The 20,436-nt window shown below is 37.7% G+C and overlaps 1 long non-coding RNA gene and 1 other non-coding gene across 5 annotated transcripts; both read left to right on the forward strand.

Annotated features, from left to right (window-relative positions):
• Nucleotides 1–4,790: 4,790 nt before the first annotated feature.
• LOC142504624 (uncharacterized) lies at nucleotides 4,791–7,899 on the forward strand. Of its 4 annotated transcripts, XR_012804264.1 has the most exons (10): nucleotides 4,791–4,929; nucleotides 5,100–5,251; nucleotides 5,555–5,600; nucleotides 5,742–6,049; nucleotides 6,135–6,231; nucleotides 6,310–6,365; nucleotides 6,690–6,956; nucleotides 7,091–7,395; nucleotides 7,486–7,555; nucleotides 7,653–7,899. It is a non-coding gene; the product is annotated as an uncharacterized LOC142504624 (long non-coding RNA). The 4 variants fall into 4 exon arrangements; XR_012804262.1 differs by lacking the exon at nucleotides 7,486–7,555 and having other exon boundaries at nucleotides 5,742–6,231; XR_012804263.1 differs by lacking the exon at nucleotides 5,555–5,600 and having other exon boundaries at nucleotides 5,941–6,231.
• An 11,258-nt stretch (nucleotides 7,900–19,157) lies between these two features.
• LOC142504659 (small nucleolar RNA R71) lies at nucleotides 19,158–19,263 on the forward strand. Its single transcript, XR_012804284.1, has one exon. It is a non-coding gene; the product is annotated as a small nucleolar RNA R71 (small nucleolar RNA).
• The last annotated feature ends 1,173 nt before the right edge of the window (nucleotides 19,264–20,436 follow it).

A 20,436-nucleotide genomic window follows, 5' to 3' on the forward strand; every position in this document is an offset into this window, starting at 1 on the left:
AGAGGCTCTACGTACTAGCATACATTTTTATCCGTTTACCGGCTCTATTGAGGGTTATCAGGTGGAGTGGTTAGACTTAGTTTCGAAATATGTAGAAGCAAATGCATTGTATTCGGGGATTCACCGTTTGCCTACTGCTGAAGATATTCTATATGATCTGATAAGTTAATAGTGTAAGGAATCTATGGCCATAGTAAGACACATGCATTTTTGAAAGGTGTTTCTTCAGTTGCAAATATAATGTCACTATTAGTATTCAAAGATATATCACATCATTATTGAATTAATATGCAACTCTTGATATACCAATGATTGCAGATTCGATCGAGATATATGAGTTGAAAGGACTATACTGAACGCTAACAATGACTTAAGGTTCTCGTAGGAACTGTCAGCGATACCTAGAGAATCATGGGACGATGATACTAGACGCTCTTACTATGATCCGATGGATGCAATAAAAAATCAGTTCTGACATTCTTGATCAAGGTATTGATGAAAAGAATGAGGCTAATTAGGGTAAGTCCGAATAAGAATAAATGTTATTCTGAATCACATGGAGATATGAACCCATGGCTAGTTGTATCTCTGAACTATTGAGTGTCATACAAGTATCAGATTCCGTGTTCCCGTTGAGATAGTCAAAGTTGGAGGAGTTAAATTTGGCGACTGTAGTTTGGTGAATATCAAACAAAATGCTTATAAAGGAGTTTATAAGTTGATTTCTTGAGATGAAATAAGTGAAAGTTAGCTTAACAACTAATTAAGTAAGAATAGTGAAACTATATGTTTTTGTGAAGGAGTTCACAAAACTGGCAGCTGCCAAAAATGAAAATTTTGATTTTCGAAATTTTCAATTTTTATTATATGAACAAGATTTGAATCCTTGGTACATTGGTATTGTCAGATCATGAATCGGGGTTATAATGAATTCACAATTATTTATTCAGTGAATTTGGATTTTATTAATGAAATAATAATATTAGTAGTATTGATTAATAATATGTACAATATTGTCATAAAATATAGAGGAGTCTAAAATTAATTAAATAAAATGGATAGTAATTTTAAGTAATATATCTATACTTATAATATAACGTGCATGTGTGTATGTATACATATATAGACTTTATATGGAGATATAAAAAGTTTTGCATGTAAAATATATCATGCATTATCAAAAGTTTATTAATAAATTTTATAATAATATGATCATTTAATTAATGAAAATTAAGAGTCCTAAGGTCACTAAGAATAAGAATCCTAATGACATAGGATTTGTGTATTTTTATAAACATGTTATTAAAGGTTGATAACAATTAAGATAACAAATCACACAAGACACAAAAATACATAACAAAATTTTTCTCTCTTCTCCTCTCCTCTCTTCTCCACAACACCTCTCAGCCATATCAAGTTTTGAAGAAAAAATATTTCGGTTGAGACAGCTTCCGCCGCCGCCACCGCATCGACTCCATATTTTTGAAATTCGGGTGTCCTAGTCTCAATGCAGAAATTGTCTGTAATTTCAAATGCGATCCAAACAAGGAACGAAGTCTCCAATCCTTGACTTAATTTGACGATCAAAAGAGGGAGATTCGTTCGAAAAAATATACAAGAAGGACCAACTCCACTGATCTCTGGCTGGTCTGGTGTCCACCGTTATATACGCAAATATAATACACACCTTATAGATGTTAAAATTCATACGATGCCAAGAAAAGTTTCGAACATCAAAACCAAAAATTTTAAACTTTCGCGTTGTCTGGGGTAAAAGAAAACGATACTCCAACACTTTCAATAATGAACTCATCCTTGGGCACTATATCTTGAGTCCTTTCTGATTCTAATAGCAATTATGTGCACTGTTCCTAATGTAACTTCCCGAAAATTTGAAGTCCCACGTGAACCACATGCATGCAAATTATCAAATTTCTTATGTATTTTAAATAAATTGTTTTATTTGAATTTATTAAATGTGGTAGGCATGTTTACATATTTAAAATATGGTTTTCTACTAGAATGCATAAAACTGTGTTTTAAAAGTTATTCGAGATGCGATCGAGGAACGAAGACCGAGGGCCATATTAGGGAAAATATTTTATTAAATAATTATTTTAAATTGTTTAATGTGTGGTGTATTTTAAATGGTATTTTTTGAATTGAGGTGATTTTATACGCCGAGTCATATTTTTAAACAGCATTGAATTTTCGACGAAAATATGAACTTTTCGATAACTCGACTATTAATTTCACAAACTTTCTCAAGCAAAATATTTTAAATATTTACTAAAGGGATTAATAGGCCTATTATACTATAATTAATGGGCCAAAGCCTACAGTTGAGTTTTAATTAAAATAAAAAGCCATCAAACCTCACAAATACACACACAACTCACGCACACACACAAACATAAGGACTCTTCTTCCACCAGCCAAGCACACACATACACGTAATTTTGAAGAAGAAAATCCATGAAATTTGAAGGAAAAATCAGCAAGGTTGCATCTATCGTCTCCCTGCCGACGTTTTTCGCATCGCAAGTAGTTTTTCGTACGTAATATACACAAAGGCACGCCTTAATAACTTTTTTCTCATCTTTCACACTATATTATATGTTTGATACATGATTATATGAAAAATATGATACACTTTATATATTTTCATTTTTATGGCTATACATGCACAAAACTAGTGTTTTCATCTCTTAAAACTACTCCTAATGATGCACAAAGGGGCTGCCATGGTAAGGGAACTTGAAGGGATTTTTTTCCACATTTTTAAGGGTCCATAGATGCATGTTAAAGGGGCTGGACAGTAGGGGTGCAAGGATGAACGAAAATAAGAGTCCTAGGTGCTAAGGAGTCTTCGGCTAGGAGTCCTTGTTGGTTATGGTTTCTAGCTACTGTTAGAGCATGACTAGGAAACCTAAGAGGGGTGCATGATGTTCCTAATATGGTGGCATGAGGGTGGCTCGAAGGGCAAGGTTGATGTGCATACACTTGGACGGGTTTGGGTGGAAATGGGTGCATGCGTTTGGACGAGATTGAGGGGCTGTGGGTTTAGGCTTCTCAAGCTCGGTCCAGTAGAGTCCATAGTGGTCCAGTAGAGTCCTAGGGTGGTCAACTAGGGGCTGGTCGAGTTGCTTTAGGCCTAGGAGCGAAGGAATGCATGGCAAGTTAGACTAGTGTTTTTGAAAAAAAGGGCAGAAATTCAGTAGGCTTGCAGGGCGATTCCGAGGGTGTTAGATGGAATGATTTGGGTTGAATATGGTTTATTTAGGTGTTATTAAGTTTTGGTTTAAGTTTGGTTAAGTTTCGAGTTAATACAAGTCAAAACCGGGATGCACGTCTAAGCTTTAAAAACGATTTGGGAAATTAGTCAAGGGGTAAAATTTTACGTCTAAGGAATATTTATGGGAGTGTTGTAAGGTCATATGTTAAGTTTGGAATGATTTGGGACGTCGTTTCGAGGTCTGAGGATAAATACGAAAAATTATGCTTCTAGGGGTAAAACGGTCATTTTACACCTGAAAAATATTATGTGTCCTGGCAATGACCTTAATACTGTAAAATATGTTAATATGTTTATTTTAAATGTTTATGGAAATTTGTGATGAAAAGTTAACCCTAAAAGATATGTTGCTTGCTTGGTTTAAAAGAAAAATGATTATTTTATGTATGAATTTTAAAAAGTGGTGAAAATATGAATTGTTGAAGGAAGTGAAGTAATTATGACTAATATGATGATACGTAAGGCCGAGGCTCAGTTGACGGGTCAGAGTGTCGTTGATGTCCCCGCCACCCAGTACTGTAGTTATTTGTAGATCGATCCATGTGAGCATATGTTTAAATTTATGCATGTTAATGAAAAGCTATTTTAAGTAAAAGTATTTTTATTGTTGCATGTGAATATATATGTTCTACTTGTTATCAAGGTTAAGGTTTGCTGAGTTAATAGACCCACTAGGTGTGATCGATGCATGTGAGCATGATGATATGGAATATGTTGATGATGATATGCAAATATTTAAATTTATGCATGTTAATGAAAAGCTATTTTAAGTAAAAGTATTTTTATTGTTGCATGTGAATATATATGTTTTACTTGTTATCAAGGTTAAGGTTTGCTGAGTTAATAGATCCACTAGGTGTGATCAATGCATGTGAGCATGATGTTGATTTTAATGAAGGACTTGATGGTTGATCTTACTGGACTGAAGGTTCACATAACCCGAGGACCAGCGCTAGTTTTTCCGCACTTATGATTTTAGGTTTATGTTAAAAAAATTACGACTTTTATTATGATTGATTTTGAGTAGTTTTTGAGAGGTTAATAGTGTTAGTATATTTTGAAATATTGAAAGTTTAGGTTTGGCAAAACGATTGACTATTTTATGTTTAAACTCTTTCTTTCGAATTTTCAAATATAGTTGGTTGTTTTATTTTAAAATGGTGTCAAAATATTTTATATATATTCGACCGATCACACTACAACAATAAATAGCTATTGTGATACTTTTTTGTAGACATTTTTATTTAAATGTTGTTACAAATACTTAATATTGACACTTGTAAAAAAATTAATAATGTGTAAAATAAAAGAACACATTTGATTAGTTATCTTGACATTTTTAATTGATATTATTTTTTATATGAAGGAAAAAAATTATTCTCTAATATTTATCCAAACCAAATATTCGTACATTTATTTTATCTGTTTTTTCTACGTTGTAAAAAAATCATTAACAAACTAAAAAAAATGGAAATCAGCAAAACCCATCCCCCAAATTAATTCCCGTGAAAGAAAAAACTTCCCAACTCTATTCCCTTTCCTCTCTCCCTCACCACGACGTTTTCCGTCGAGGAGGAGTGGCGTGCAGTTCTTTCGCGTGAGCAGTTTCGGATTCTTAGACAGAAAGGCACCGAGTGAGTTCGATTTCATGTTTATGCCTACTGTCAAATTTGCTCGAGTGCTGCTTAGTTTTGATTGTCAGTTCTTGTAATCGTTATGGGGTTCATTAGTCTGAATCTATCTGTCTAAGTTCATGATTTTGCTATTTTTGTTTTGAATCTTGATTCAAAGAACCTGGCTGCAGAAAGTAGAGACGTTGCCTGAGCTGCTCGTAGTTGGTGCTTCTCTTTTATTTCCTCCCCATTTCTCGTCTCTCTTGTCTCGTTTCATCCATCCCTAAAAGCTCCCACGACTCGCTACCCGACCCTTTCCTCTGCTCCTCCGATTTGATTCCAGGTAAATATGCAAATTAAACGTGAAAGTATGTACCCCTTCGATTTACCCCTTGTATTTTACAAATTCTGTTGGAGAAATATTTGTTCATTTGTGAGAACTATAAATAGGGAGAAATGGTTTTCATTCCGGTTTTAAGAGATAATTTAGGTTTTGGTTCAAAGTTCCATTTTTTATCATCTGTTTTGCAGGTGATTTCTCTTATGTATAAAGCTTGCATCGTTTCTTGGAGAGTGATTCCAGCACTTCAATATTTAAACTTTTCTGTTCTCATACTGATTTTAAAATATTTTCTTAACGGCACAGACAAACATGGTGTATGACAGTATGAGTTACTACGGACAGCAACAGAGTAGGTGACTGTTTTAATGCACAGATTTTTCTTTTCATCACTGTCTGAAAATTTATATTCAAATCCGCACCTGAATGATTTGATGATTAGTGTTTTGACTTGTCTTCCTTGGATAATTGTTGGCTCATTCTTTCTCTTAAGGTACTACATATATTTATGAAAAACTTACAAGAGCTGACAGCTGTTACAACTTATGCGGCTAAGTTACTTCATTTTGAAACTGTGAGATTATGTTTACAATGCTCTATTTTAAGACATAAATAGTCATCAAATATCCGTTAAATAACAATAATTCTGGCCTTGATGAGTGAGTTTGTATATATCTTTTTTTCTTTTGCAGTTGAACCTTGTTTGAAGGTTGATTTGTCATATCCCATTGGAGAAATATTGGTTGCTTGCTTCCTCTCTCCCTTCAAATTCTATTGTCATTAGGAATCTCTATATTCATGGTGCTACCAACTATTAAATTGTTGAGAAATCTTGTGCTATCCTGGGTAATACTAAATCACTGATTCGTCTATAAATTTATCTCAGTGCACCATTAATGTTTTCCCCTATATGGGCACGAGACTTGGCTCATCTGAGGAACTAATAACTGAATTTTGTAGAGAATGCTGGATTGTTCGTAAAGGTACTGCGTAGCTTTTCTTATATTACTCTCTAGAATTACAGGAATTATGACAGGTATATTAATTGGTATTGCTTGTAGGTTTGGCTGGTGATTTAAAGAAAGCAATGAAGGATTGAAAGCCAATCATAATTGAGGTTTGATTCTTCAGAAGATACTACTATGCTGGATTTACTTATTTGGTTATGTTCGTGGTGTGTTAGTTGAACTCCATTGTAAAGGAAGTAGCGAAGGTCCATTGCATTTACCCGTGAAAATAAATGTGAATATGCTCGTAGTGGAATGTTTTAACTCCATTGTCAACATCATTATCATTAAGAGTTCAGCCATTATGTGTGGATCACTAGGTAAAGAAGAAAAAAAGGTGGTGCTAATGGATGGCATGGATGTGTATGCAGTGGAATCGAACATATAATTTTTGTGCTCATGCTGATATATTGAGTTATTTCTGACAATGGCAGGGAATACATTTGGATCCTAGCATATACTTAATGCATGATAAAAATAAATCACCAGGAGCGTCTCCAGCAATAGGCAAAGAGAAAGGTTCAGAAAAAAGTAAAATGGAATCCCAGCTCAGTATAATCATAGTGATCCATGTGGTCCTCAACCCGAAAAAAATTCCTGTCCTCAGGTCGGTAGCTCAGGGGAAACAGAGTCTGCCATGGATATGGTTTCAGATTCTCTAAAATCTGTGGATATAATTGGTAACACTCCTAATGATGAAGGTGAAAACTCTGATTTCCTGCTCTGCTATATAATATTACTAAATTAGACTCTCTTGAATATCACTTTTCTTCTTTTAAAAATTTATCTTGACCGAATTAGAATTTTGCATATAAATTTTATCTATTTCTTTCAGGTGGAACTGTGAAAGCATCTTATGCAATTGAGGATCTTCTTAATAAAAAAGACCAGGCTGGTACTGAATCTTGTGATGAGGAGTGATTCAGTGCTCGGCAAAACATATAATTTTTTGAGAAACAACACACGATTCGTAGCATGGATCCAAATACCGAAGTAGGAAGACAGACGTTGGGACCAAATTGGTGTGAAATACAAGTTCTAGTTGTTCTAGAACGGGAAGAGAATTTGATTAGGCCATATGATCTTTTACAAAAGGTTGGGGATATACTTGGAGGAATGATAGCTTGGCCTTGTCATTTGGTATGATATTCAACTTTTCAATTAACTAGTATTTATTGTTATATATGTCATGTTAGTATCTTTTTAAACCAATATCAATTATATTTTCAGTTGACAGTTAATGAAGAATATTTCTACTATGTGCATTTGGATAAATAATAATTTTTCAGTTTATCATTTGGTATGATATTCACTAGTTTGAATTAAATTTTAATCTCTTTATTTTGTGTTTCTTTAATTTTATTTCATTCATAAAAATATATGAATTTTTATTGTAGGTGACAAGAATATTGGATTTTGATTAAGATGAGATGGTTGAAGAATGAAGATGCGTCACAAGTTTGCTTATGTTTTGCCTTACAAGGCTTAATTGTTCGCTAGTTCTTAAACTAAATACATTTGGTACATTTGTTAGGGTATAGATGTTTTTCGAGGTAACAAATTTGTCAGGTCTTATACATTAATGAGATTGCAAAATTAATGACAATTATTGATTAGAAATTTAATTTCTATTTTAAAATTTTATATTTGTATTTATGTTAATTTGTTATATCCTTGAATATTATATCATGAAAATATTGAAAATCGATGACATTTCATAAAATATGATATTTTTTATGTCACAATAGAACATTAAATCATGTACATAAAAAATATCATTGTAAAATTCATATGGAGACATTTCAAAAAGTCATTATAAACAACTATTAATGACAATTTTCAATGTTCTTATATACTAGTATAGAAGACATTTGTAAGTGCCATTACAGATTATATAGGCACCTTAAATTAACTTTATAACCTATCATTAGTGACATTTACTATTGTCACTATAAATAACATACACAACACTTTTAGTTGTCATTATAAATGATTTTAACTGACATATAAATTTGTCATTATTACTATAATAACAAGGTATGTATATGATCGAGCAAAACTTGCACTGTGGAATCCTCAATAAAAATATGATTTTGTATGCTCAAAATTAATCGCAAGTGTACGATGTTAAGTAATAGTATAATATACGTGAGTACGAGTATCGTTCCACTGAAGACTGTATTTGACAATTATTATTTCTAGTTATCAAATCTTTAGCAACGAAAATTTGATTGATTGATTATTACTACTAACATTAAATAAAAACTCAATGACCAAATTCAAGAATTAAATGCTGAAACAATTAAGCTAGAATGATTAATTAAATTTCTGTGAAAAATGAATTTGTTGGGAATATCGGTTCACCTACCCCTCGTTAATTAACTAATTCGTTCGATAGTGATTTACGCCTCCGACAGAATTTCCTATTCAATTGAACACGCCCTCTCGAGCTATGCCAACCTAATTCTATTCAGTGAAGTAATTAAATTTCTTTAATTATTTATCAAGAATGAATCGCATATCGATCTATGAAATCCCCTAGTTTTCGACCCTTAGGACTATAACTATCGGCGCATATCCAATTTCATATGTCTATGTAAATTGTAGATCCACGGATTATACTACTCGTTCCTATCACAAGCTATTCTCTCGAACTCACTCGCAATATAAAAATGTATTAAAGTTAGCTACGCTCTACCGACACAATAAAACAATAGTAATATCAAGAATAAATCAACAATCGAAATATAAATTAATTAAATCAAACTTTGGAATAGGATCCCCTTAAATCCCAACAAATATTTTGGTTTAGCTACTCGAATTCATAATAAAAATAAACACAACAATGTTTAAAAGATCAAAACTAAGTTAGAAATACTAGATTTGACGAAAAATGCAAAGACGATGCCCGAAAATCTTCGAATCTTCAATCCGAGCGCGAAATCCTCTCCAAGGCTTGTGTGGCTACTGAATGATGTCTGAATGATCTCCAAAATCGTGCCCTCAACCCTTCCATATCATCCATATTCAGAATTAAGGGAAGAAATTGTCCAAAAAATCTTCCCAAAATTACAAACGCGCCCGAGCGGACAGTAAGTTTCCGCCCGGTCCGCCCGGGCAGATGGCTTGCGCAAATCTTGTATTTTTATTTTTCTTTGACGCACCCGGACGGACATAAGTTTCCGCCCGGGCGGATGACTTTCGCAAATAATCCTTCTCTCACGCCTTGGAGGCACCCGGGCGGATGTGAATGTGCGCCCGGGCGGATGGATTTCGACTTTTTTTTCTTTAATTTTCAGTTTATGTACGACTCATCTGCATTTTCACCAACTAAACGCATGAGCAATAATAAAACATAAATTATGCTAAAATAATACAAAATGCATGTAATCTAAATGATAAATGCAACACAACGGGACATAATACGATATGAAAAACAAGTAAAATCCACCCATATCAACCCCCCAATACTAACCTTTTTCTCGTCCTCGAGCAAAACAGGTGACAAGACAAAATGGAACATGACACAAAGTAGCTCGAAAGTGAATTCATAGTCATCAACTAGCCTCAGCGAAACTCAACATATTCCCTTGTCGATCAATGCAAAAGCACAATTCTTCGCACTTTCTTTTGGTCTAGACATTGTTTCAAATAAAACCTGAACGTGAATGTGTGTGTCGTTAGTCCTAGCATCATAAATGACAGAGAGATCCATTCTCAACCATGGTCTGAGATTTAAATCAGCCTGTTAGTGTAAATCTTACTCTCCTTTATTCCTCTGCACTCAGTAATCACCGGCAGCAGTTTTTTTCTTCATTTTTTTGACTGAATTGGAATACAGTAATAAAAGGACTAAATTAGAACCTTTCATCTCAGATTCAAATCCATGTGTTTTACATTTTTAGATAGAAATAGGATTTCATTCCTTTATTCGGCTCCCCCACACCTTACATCTCCAACTTTCTTTTTTTTTTTATGCTGCTGATAGATACCTCGATTCAAGGGAATATCGTCAAGTTCAATTTACACCTTCAAACATCTTCGTTCCCCACTTTAGTTTTAAATTTTCACCATTTTATCATGCATGCTTCTAGTTCTAACATTCGTGCAAAGAGGATTCAATATTTTAAATGAAACTTAATATCTTTACCACAGTATGTGCTAAAGGAGTGCGATTATACGACAGACATGGCATATCTCATCACCTCTTAATCATCATTGGCTAACAAGTATTACTTCTAACACTGTCGGCTGACACACACCAATTCAAAACGACTAAAACTAAATGCTAACAAATAAAACCAACCAATCACCAAAAATGGAACACAAAACAACACCCATCCACCCCCCAATACTAAAGTCGAGCAGTGTCCCTCAATGCAACAGACGATAGGAAAAAGAGACAGATAGTGCCTAACACAATAGATGCAATATGACCTAAACATGCAATAGAACAGAAATAAACAAAAGAACTGAAACAAAATGCAAGAAATAAAAAGAAGGGACAAAAGTGACTCCCCTCTCAAAGATCATCCTCCTCGTGCGCCTCTGGGGGAATGACTCCAGCATCCGGCTCTGGTGCATCGGCATAGTGGAACTGAAACGGTGGCGGGAAAGCTGGCATAGGTGGTGGCATAAGGGCTGGGTCAATACCACTATGGCTCAGGGATAGATGCAGCATGGTATCAGTAGCAATCTGATATGTCTGACTCACAGCCTGCCACTGTAACTGATGGTCCGCGAATGCTGCAAATTCATCCATCCTGTCCTGAAGAAGGTGACGTCGAGGTCGCGGGGCCGGTGGTGGGGGCGGCTGTTGTAGTGGATCGAACGTCAAGTCGTCCCAGATTGGGCCAAACTGAGGGAAGGCCTTCCCCTGTACTGCCATTTTCTGTAGCCAGCTAGCATCATCAAGGGCCTTGGTCGGTGGTAACCATTCGTCATCATCTTGAAAAACGACCCCGGCACCCGCACACAGCTCGGTGATAATGTGGGGAAAGAATAGTGCCACATTCGGATTATGAATGCTCAGCTGGATCTTTGAATGAATAATCTTTCCCACATTGATTGGCATCTGGGTCATCAGTGCATACAGCAGCACTCCCCTCTCCCTCTGTACTTCGCTGGTGTGCTCGACTGGCAGTCAAATGTGTGGCCAGAAATGCATACCACATCGCAGCCGGGACGAGCAAATATTTCTCAGCAAAACAAGTGTGCGAGCCAGGTGTCTTCCACGGAGACCCCTGATAGCATATTTTTTGCATCATCAAGTCTAAGTTGGGTTCTGCTGCCCATGCCACATATACCGAGTCATCCACCGTCGGTGTCTCAAGCACCCGATTAATCTCTACCAAACTAAAATCTACCAGCTTTCCTCTCACAAATGCTTTACTATGACTCCTCTCAGCCGCATTAGCATAAAATTCCCTTATTACCGATGCCACCGCGGCATTGCGGTTGACTACAAAATTTGCCCCATCCTCTACTCTAAATTTGATTTATAATCAAAATTTGGACAACAAGTTGGAACCCTCGCTCTCGAATCGGAGCTCTATGTATTTTAGCATGTTCGTTGCGTTCCCTAGCGGCATCATTCACAAATAACAGAGAATTATGCGATGAAGACGAAGAAGTATCGTGACTTACCCGAGCTTTCTTGGGTGCCATCGTTGATGCTTTGTGAAGAACCAAAAGCCCGAAGTAGGAGGCGTGTTGCCGGAAGTCAGTGGTGGTCGGAAACTTCAGCGGCGGCCAGAGATCGCAGAGGTGGCCGGAAAATTTCAGTGGTGGCCGAAATTCCTGCAGCGGTGGCCGGAAAACAAAGTGGTGACCGGAAAATTGATGCCCTTGGTGCTTGGTGAAGGTGGTGAACTTAATTGTACCTGAAATTGACACAAGACAAGGGATTTGAGCAAGAATTGAGTGAGGAGTCGAGGAAAATAAACGAAGGGGCGGCTAGGTTTCGACTGGGGAAGAGAAAGAGGAAGTCTGTGCTTTTAAATTTTCCGCGACCCGCCCGGGCGGACATAAGTTTCTGCCCGGGCGGATATGTTGCGGCTTTTGAAAAATTTTACAAAAAGGGTCACGCCCGGGCGGACATAAGTTTCCTCCCGGGCGGATACTCCACGGACTTTTTTAAAAATTTGTCAAACAAAGGGCGCGCCCGGGCGGACATAAGTTTCCGCCCAGGCGGATGACTTACAGGCATTTTGAAAAGTTTGTTAAATGGGGCGCGCCCGAGCGGAAGCTTCACGGCTTTCCACTTCCTTTTTTTTGAAATAAATAAATAAACACATAAACTAAAATAATAAAGTCGAATTAAGTAGGGCAAAGAGGCAGTTCTCAATTTATAGTCGAGAGCTTGACTGTCGGTCAGGTTCAGTTCAGATTGTCCTGGAACCAGGTGATTCCAAGTTGTGGCGCAATTGTGCCACCCATGTAGTGCTTCAGTCGCTGGGCATTGACCGTAAATATCCCATCCTTTCCATCCTACAGTTCTACAGCTCTCGATGGGTATACTTTTTAAATCACGAATTGACCAGACCATCGCGACTTCAATTTTCCGGGAAACAGTCGCAACCGGGAGTTGTAGAGCAGGACATTTTCACCTTCTTTGAATTCTCTTTCGATGATCCGACTATCATGAGCCTTCTTTGTCTTTTCTTTGTATGACAGTGCGAGATCAAGCGCCAGATTCCGGAATTCCTCCAACTGATCTAGTTGAAGCAGACGTCGTTCACCTACATCAGTAAAGTTAAAGTTTAGTGCTTTTGTTGCCCGTTATGCCCGATGTTCTAACTCTACAGGTAGATGAAATGCTTTACCAAACAATAACCTATATGGTGTAGTACTTATAGGTGTTTTAAAAGTAGTCCTTATATGCCCAAAGAGCATCGTCCAACCTCTGACACCTACCACTTTTTCCAAAATCCGCTTGATCTCTCGGTTAGACACTTCCACTTGACCACTCGTTTGGGGGTGATATGGGGTAGAGATCTTATGTGTGACATCGTATTTGTTCAAAAGTTTTTCAAAGAGTTTGTTGCAAAAATGGGTGCCACCAACACTAATGATTGCTCGTGGTGTCCCAAGCCTGTTAAAAATAATTTTCTTTAGAAATTTCAGGATCACTTGAGCATCATTAGTGGCATATGCTTCTGCTTCGACCCACTTAGACACATAGTCAATCCGCCACCAAAATATACTTTTTCATGAACGAGCTGGGAAACGGTCCCATGAAGTCTATCCCCCACACATCAAAAACCTCATTCAATGATATTATTTAAAGGCATTTCATGACGGTTAGAGATGTTACCTGTTCGTTGGCATTTATCATAGGCTAGCACATAAGAACGAGCATCTTTAAAGAGGGTTGGCCAATAAAAGCCACATTCAAGTACCTTAGATGCCGTCTTTGTTGGTCCAAAATGAGCACCTACCTCACGGTCATGGCAATGGTTGAGAATTTGACCAAACTCCTCCTCTGCAACACACCTTCTTATCATGGAATCTGCACAAATCTTAAACAAAAATGGTTCCTCCCAAAAATAATATTTCACGTCAGAGAAGAATTTCTTTCGTTGGTGAAACGATAGATTTGGTGGTGGTGTGCCTGTGACAAGGAAGTTAGCGAGGACAGTGTTTCACCTCAAACAGTTGCTCATCAGGAAACCAATCATTAATAGCATGATCTACACAGTCATTACTAATAAGCTCCAGTCTAGACAAATGGTCCACCACCACATTCTCAACACCTTTCTTATCTTTTATTTCTAAGTCAAATTCTTGCAACAATAAAATCCACCTAAGTAAGTGTGGCTTTGCATCTTTTTTAGCAAGTAAATATTTCAATGCAGAGTGATCTGTGTAAACAATTACTTTAGACAAAACAAGGTATGAATGAAATTTGTCAAACGCAAATACTACGGCAAGTAATTCCTTTTCAGTTATTGCATAATTTAATTGAGCCTCATCAAAGGTCTTACTTGCATAGTAAATTGTATGAAATACCTTATTTTGAAGCTGGCCAAGCACAGCCCCCACCGCAGTATCACTGGCATCGCACATGATCTCGAAGGGCAGATCCCAATCTGGTGCCACCAAGACAGGAGCCGTCACCAAGCGCTCCTTCAAATCCTCGTATGCTTGTAAACAGTCAGAATTAAAATCAAAAGACACATCTTTCATATGTAAGGAAGATAGAGGTTTGGCAATTTTTGAAAAATCTTTGATAAACCGCCTATAAAAACCGGCGTGGCCTAGAAAACTTCTAACTCCCTTTATTGAGGCTGGTGGTGGTAGGTTCTTTATGACTTCTATTTTAGCTTTGTCTACCTCAATCCCTTGTTCCGAAATCCTTGTGCCTTAAAACAATTCCCTCTTGTACCATGAAGTGGCACTTCTCCCAATTCAACACCAAATCCGTCTCCTCACATCTCATCAATACCATTTTCAAGTTCTGCAAACAATCATCAAAAGAAGAGACAAAATTGAGAAGTCATCCATAAAAATTTCAAGGAATGTTTCTATCATGTCATGAAATATAGCGGTCATGCATCATTGAAAAGTGGCAGGGGCATTACACAAGCCAAAAGGCATCCGTCTAAAAGCAAAAGTGCCATAAGGACAAGTAAAAGTGGTTTTCTCTTGGTCCTCAGGCGCAATCATGATTTGGTTATACCCTGAATACCCATCCAAAAAACAATAAAACTCATGACCCTGCTAACCTCTCTAACATCTGATCAATAAAGGGAAGGGGAAAGTGGTCTTTACGGGTGGCATCATTTAATTTCCTATAGTCAATACACACTCTCCACCCCGTGACCGTCCTCGTGGGAATAAGTTCATTCTTTTCATTAATGATCACTGTAATACCACCTTTCTTAGGCACACACTGAACAAGACTTACCCATGCACTATCAGATATAGGATAGATAATACATGCATCAAGGAGTTTGATAGTTTCTGCTTTTGCTACCTCTTGCATATTTGGATTCAATCTTCTCTGAGGTTGCAAAAGAGGTGAGTACTTGTCTTCCATCAAGATCTTGTGCATGCAGACTGATGGATTGATCCATTTGATATCCGCCACCTTCCACGCAAATGCACTCTTGTGCGCTTTAAAAACTTCCAACAGTTTGTCCTCTATCACATCTGTCAAAACAGGAGAAATAATGACAGGTAAAGTGTTATTCTCACCTAGGTATACGTACTTTAGGTGTGGAGGCAATGGTTTGAGCTCAAGCGTCGGTGGTTCCTCGAGGCTTGACTTTTGAGGGATCAAATCTCTTCGATCTCCTAAATCCTCCAGTCTCATCCTCATTGGCTTTCTCCATGGATGGTTGGCGCTAAAGTATGCCATGATTTCAGCTTTTTCTTCGTCCAAGTCATCATCTTTCAATTCAGTTGTGAGGGTGGCTTCCAATGGGTCTTTCATGGCATCCTGCACAAATTACACACAAGTGAATTCACAGCATCAATTCTAAAACAGTCATCTGTGTGCTGTGTGGGCTTAAGAGCATTAAAGACGTCAAAAGTAATTTCTTCCTCGCCCACTCTTAATCTCAACTTCCCTTCTTGAACATCAATCAGGCCTTGCCAGTCACAAGGAATGGTCTCCCAAGAGTCAAGGGCATCTCCACGTCTTCCTCCATGTCAAGTACCACAAAATCTGCAGGAAATATGAATTTGTCCACCTTTACCAAGACGTTCTCTATGACTCCTTGCGGGTATTTGACAGATCTGTCTGCTAGTTGCAAGGACATCCTTATTGGCTTAGGTTCTCCTAATCCGAGTTTCTTGAATACAGATAACGGCATAAGATTTATACTCGCACCAAGATCACACAAAGCTTTATGAAATACAATATCACCAATCACGCAAGGAATAGAAAAACTCCCTGGGTCCTTCAGTTTCGGTGGGATCTTGTTTTGTACCAATGCAGAGCAGTTCTCAGTCAGATTTACCGTCATATGATCCTCCAATTTTTCTTGTTTGCTAAGATGTCCTTCAGAAATTTGGCGTAACTAGGCATTTGCATCAAAGCATCGGCAAAAGGAATATTGATATGCAATTTTTTAAATACCTCAAGAAACTTACCGAATTGTGCATCTAATTTTGCCTTTTTTCAATGTTGTAGGAAAAGGTGAAGGATAACAATTTTAGATTGTGCAGTGGGTGCTGGTGTTGAGTTGGAAGACTTACCTTTTGATGACTCAGTCTGTTCATCTTGTACTTGAGTTTTTTCCGTCCCTCTAGCCTCTAAGATCTTTCCACTCTTCAACTCAATGGCCTTCACTTGCTCTTTTGGATTGGTCTCTGTGTTACTTGGCAAGGTACCCGGCTCTCTATTTGTGGGGACTCGGACGCTAATTCATTTCATAATCGTTCTTGGGAATTATTTAATCAATTAAGATAAACAGGGTCTAATTTTTTTTTTTAGAATACAAATGCGGAAACGTACTGTAATCAATCTGATATACATATCAAAAGTAAAAGTACAGGTCTTGTACTAAATACATTCCTGTCAAGCTAGGATTCAATCACTAAATGTCAAGTGCTGATCCTATTCTACTTCTGGTCCGGATCTCCACGCTAACTTGTCCTCCTCTTATCCTTTTCTTGACCCTGATCCTGTCCCACCTGTTGTCATGCACACATACAAATAAGACAACAGCCGGATAACTCCGGTGAGAATTACATCCCAGTATAAACAATGTATACATGCAATCATATAAACAGATATACAAGCATGCAACAGATATCAATAACATGTATCAAATCAGAAAGACATGTATCGATATAAAGCTGTAAATAAAACTCTGGACTCGTCATTTCAGACTCGACTCATCTCTAATATTGGGATCCCGGTTGAATAAGAACGCAACATTCTCCCACCTACTTTCCCCAGCCAGATGGTGGTACGTTCTTATTCCCAGACTTTGGTTATCTATATCGAATATCTGCAAAAGAAGTCGATCTACTCCTAAGCACATCGATATATACCCAAAAGTCCAGTGACTTTGCGGTTCTGCCAAAGACTAGGCATATCTGCCCAAGACTCTAACTCATGCTTTGCTATAAATCAATAGAATAAGCATATCAATCTCAAACATTGCAACATATCGAGGCAATGACAATTCAGTATGTGATTTTGGGAAACTCAAGTTAAATCAAACTCGAGTTGTGCAATCCCAGATCAACATTAATTTATACCTTTCGCTCTTCGATCTGACGAAGTCGATGTCTCGAATTCGAAGCCTGTTAATACTCAATCTGGCAATGACAATATTGAGGAGTATAATATCAATACACCACTCAAATCAATACTGGATATAATCAGAACTCAATCTAATTCTGTTTTAACGGCATAACAGCACAATCCCAATATACCCAGCAATACAATATCAGTCAGATATCAATCCCAACATCTGATAATCAATAACAACACAAATCTGATATCAAATCTCAATCAAATCAACTCTGAAACTCATAACAATTTCATACGGTATCCGTTCTTCAATCCGGTTTCGATTATACGATGTCTACTATGTCAAGAACACCATATATCAATCATGTCTGATTCCTTCAATATCATATTTTCAAAAAACATAACAAAACGTAATAAAACATACGTCCAGTTGAAGCTCTCATCGATAGAAATACGGTACTGAAGTCGGATTGAAAATCGGACGGATGGATTTTACGTAATCTTTAAATTTCTTGTTCGAAGGACTTAAGCTTTCTCCCCAGAGATTTTCGTTCTTCCTCTGCCAATTTCCAAGGAATGAAGAGGATTTACATATTATATTGCATGTGAAGGCCAAGTGGTTAAGTCTAGGTGCTGCACGTCTCGTGCATATGCGCGACCTACCTCGGCGCATATGCGCGAGACAATATGTCCTCGACACGTAACATCACAGTAACTCGCGCATATGCGCCGTGCGTGCCCTCACTCGGCGCATATGCGCGAGGTTCTTCACAACTCTCTGCCACCCTCGCGCATATGCGCCGATCCATGTCGCGCATATGCGCGAGGTCTTCTGCCTACCTCGCGCATATGCGCCCGGCGGGGTCGCGCATATGCGCGAGGGCTCATCCTCGCACATACATCAATTCTTCTTTTCGGCTTTTCCGGTCCGATCCGTACAATCTATAATCACCTCAATTATCAACAAATCATTTCCGATTATAATAACAAAATTCTCGAGCATTACACTATTTGCTATCATCTTTGCCAACTGTCCAATCTGATTCTCTAGCCCCTTTATCGATGCATCATGATTTTGGAGTCTAGTTTCGGTGGACGAGATAAACTTATACATCATCTGCTCTAAATTGAACTTTTATCTCTAGGAGGGTCAGATCTGTACATTGGTTGTTTCCCATATTTTTGCCTTCCCTGTGGTCGATTCTGACTGTTTTGGCCACCCCATGAGAAGTTGGGATGTTGCCTCCATCCAGAATTGTATGTGTTCGAATAAGGGTCATTCCTTGGACAGTTTTGGACTCCCACTTGATTCACTGGTGCCCCTTCTTGCACATAAAAGGGATTTCCGTCTTGACAGTCCTTAACATAGTGTTCTCCTTCGCATTTTTCACAAAATATCTCTTGAAGACGCATAGCCGTGCCACCCATTTTCAACCCGTCCAACTTCCTGTTCAAAACATCAAGCTGTGCAGTGATATCAGAAAGGTTAGTTACCTGGTGGACTCCTGCACTTCTCCGCTGGTTATTCCTTTCAGATTGAGGATGATAGCTACTAGCAGCCATCTCCTCCAACAACTCTTATCCTTCCTCAGCAGTTTTTTGCAACAGGTTCCCACAAGCAGCTGCATTTATCATAGTACGATTAGGAGTAAGCAGGCCATAGTAAAAGGTTTGAACAACTAACCCAAGTTGCAGTTCGTGATGAGGGCATCTTCGTAATAGATCCTTGAAACGCTCCCATGCTTCATATAAAGACTCCTGCTCGAATTGAGCAAATGTGGTTATGTCTGCTCACAGCTTCATGGTCTTAGATGGATTGAAGTATTTAATGAGAAACTCTTTCGCCATGCCCTCCTATGGGGTGATCGAACCTACAGGCAAACAATTTAACCATGCTTTAGCTTTATCACGTAAGGAGAAAGGAAATAAACGCAGTCTAACAGCATCAACAGAAACTCCATTAAATTTATAAGTATCGCAAATTTCAAGAAAATCTACGATGTGCGTGTTTGGGTCATCTAGTGCATATCCTCCAAACTGGACTGTATTCTGAATCATCTGAATTATTGCTGGCTTGATTTCGAAGTGATTTGCTCGCACAATAGGCCTCACAATGCTGGGGCGTGCACCATCCAAAGAAGGCTGGGCATATTCTAGCATTGGTATGCGGCGTGGCATCTCAACATGTCTATCTTCATGATGTTCCTCCTCATGCTCGTGCTCGTGTCTCTCCATCAGTTCCTTCAGTCTTTGCTGTTGTCTTCTCCTGCGGAAAATTCTTTCAATTTCAGGGTCGAACTGCTCAAGCTCCACGTCAAGTGACTTTGGCATGCACTGGACGAGATATCTGTAATAGAATATGGGGTGTTAACTTAATAAAATGAAACAATGCTAAAGAAAATAACTAAAAATAAAATTGTGAATTAACAGTCCCCGGCAACGGCACCAAAAACTTGATCGAGCAAAACTTGCACTCTGGAATCCTCAATAAAAATATGGTTTTGTATGCTCAAAATTAATCGCAAGTGCACGATGTCAAGTAATAGTATAATGTACGTGAGTACGAGTATCGTTCTACTGAAGACTGTATTTGACAATTATTATTTCTAGTTATCAAATCTTTAGCAACGAAAATTTGATTGATTGATTATTACTACTAACATTAAATAAAAACTCAATGACCAAATTTAAGAATTAAATGCTGAAACAATTAAGCTAGAATGATTAATTAAATTTCTGTGAAAAATGAATTTGTTGGGAATATCGGTTCACCTACTCCTCGTTAATTAACTAATTCGTTCGATAGTGATCTACGCCTCCGACAGGATTTCCTATTCAATTGAACACGCCCTCTCGAGCTATGCCAACCTAATTCTATTCAGTGAAGTAATTAAATTTCTTTAATTATTTATCAAGAATGAATCGCATATCGATCGATGAAATCCCCTAGTTTTCGACCCTTAGGACTATAA

This window comes from Primulina tabacum, chromosome 9 (assembly GCF_025594145.1).
Source record: "Primulina tabacum isolate GXHZ01 chromosome 9, ASM2559414v2, whole genome shotgun sequence".
Lineage (NCBI taxonomy): Eukaryota > Viridiplantae > Streptophyta > Magnoliopsida > Lamiales > Gesneriaceae > Primulina > Primulina tabacum.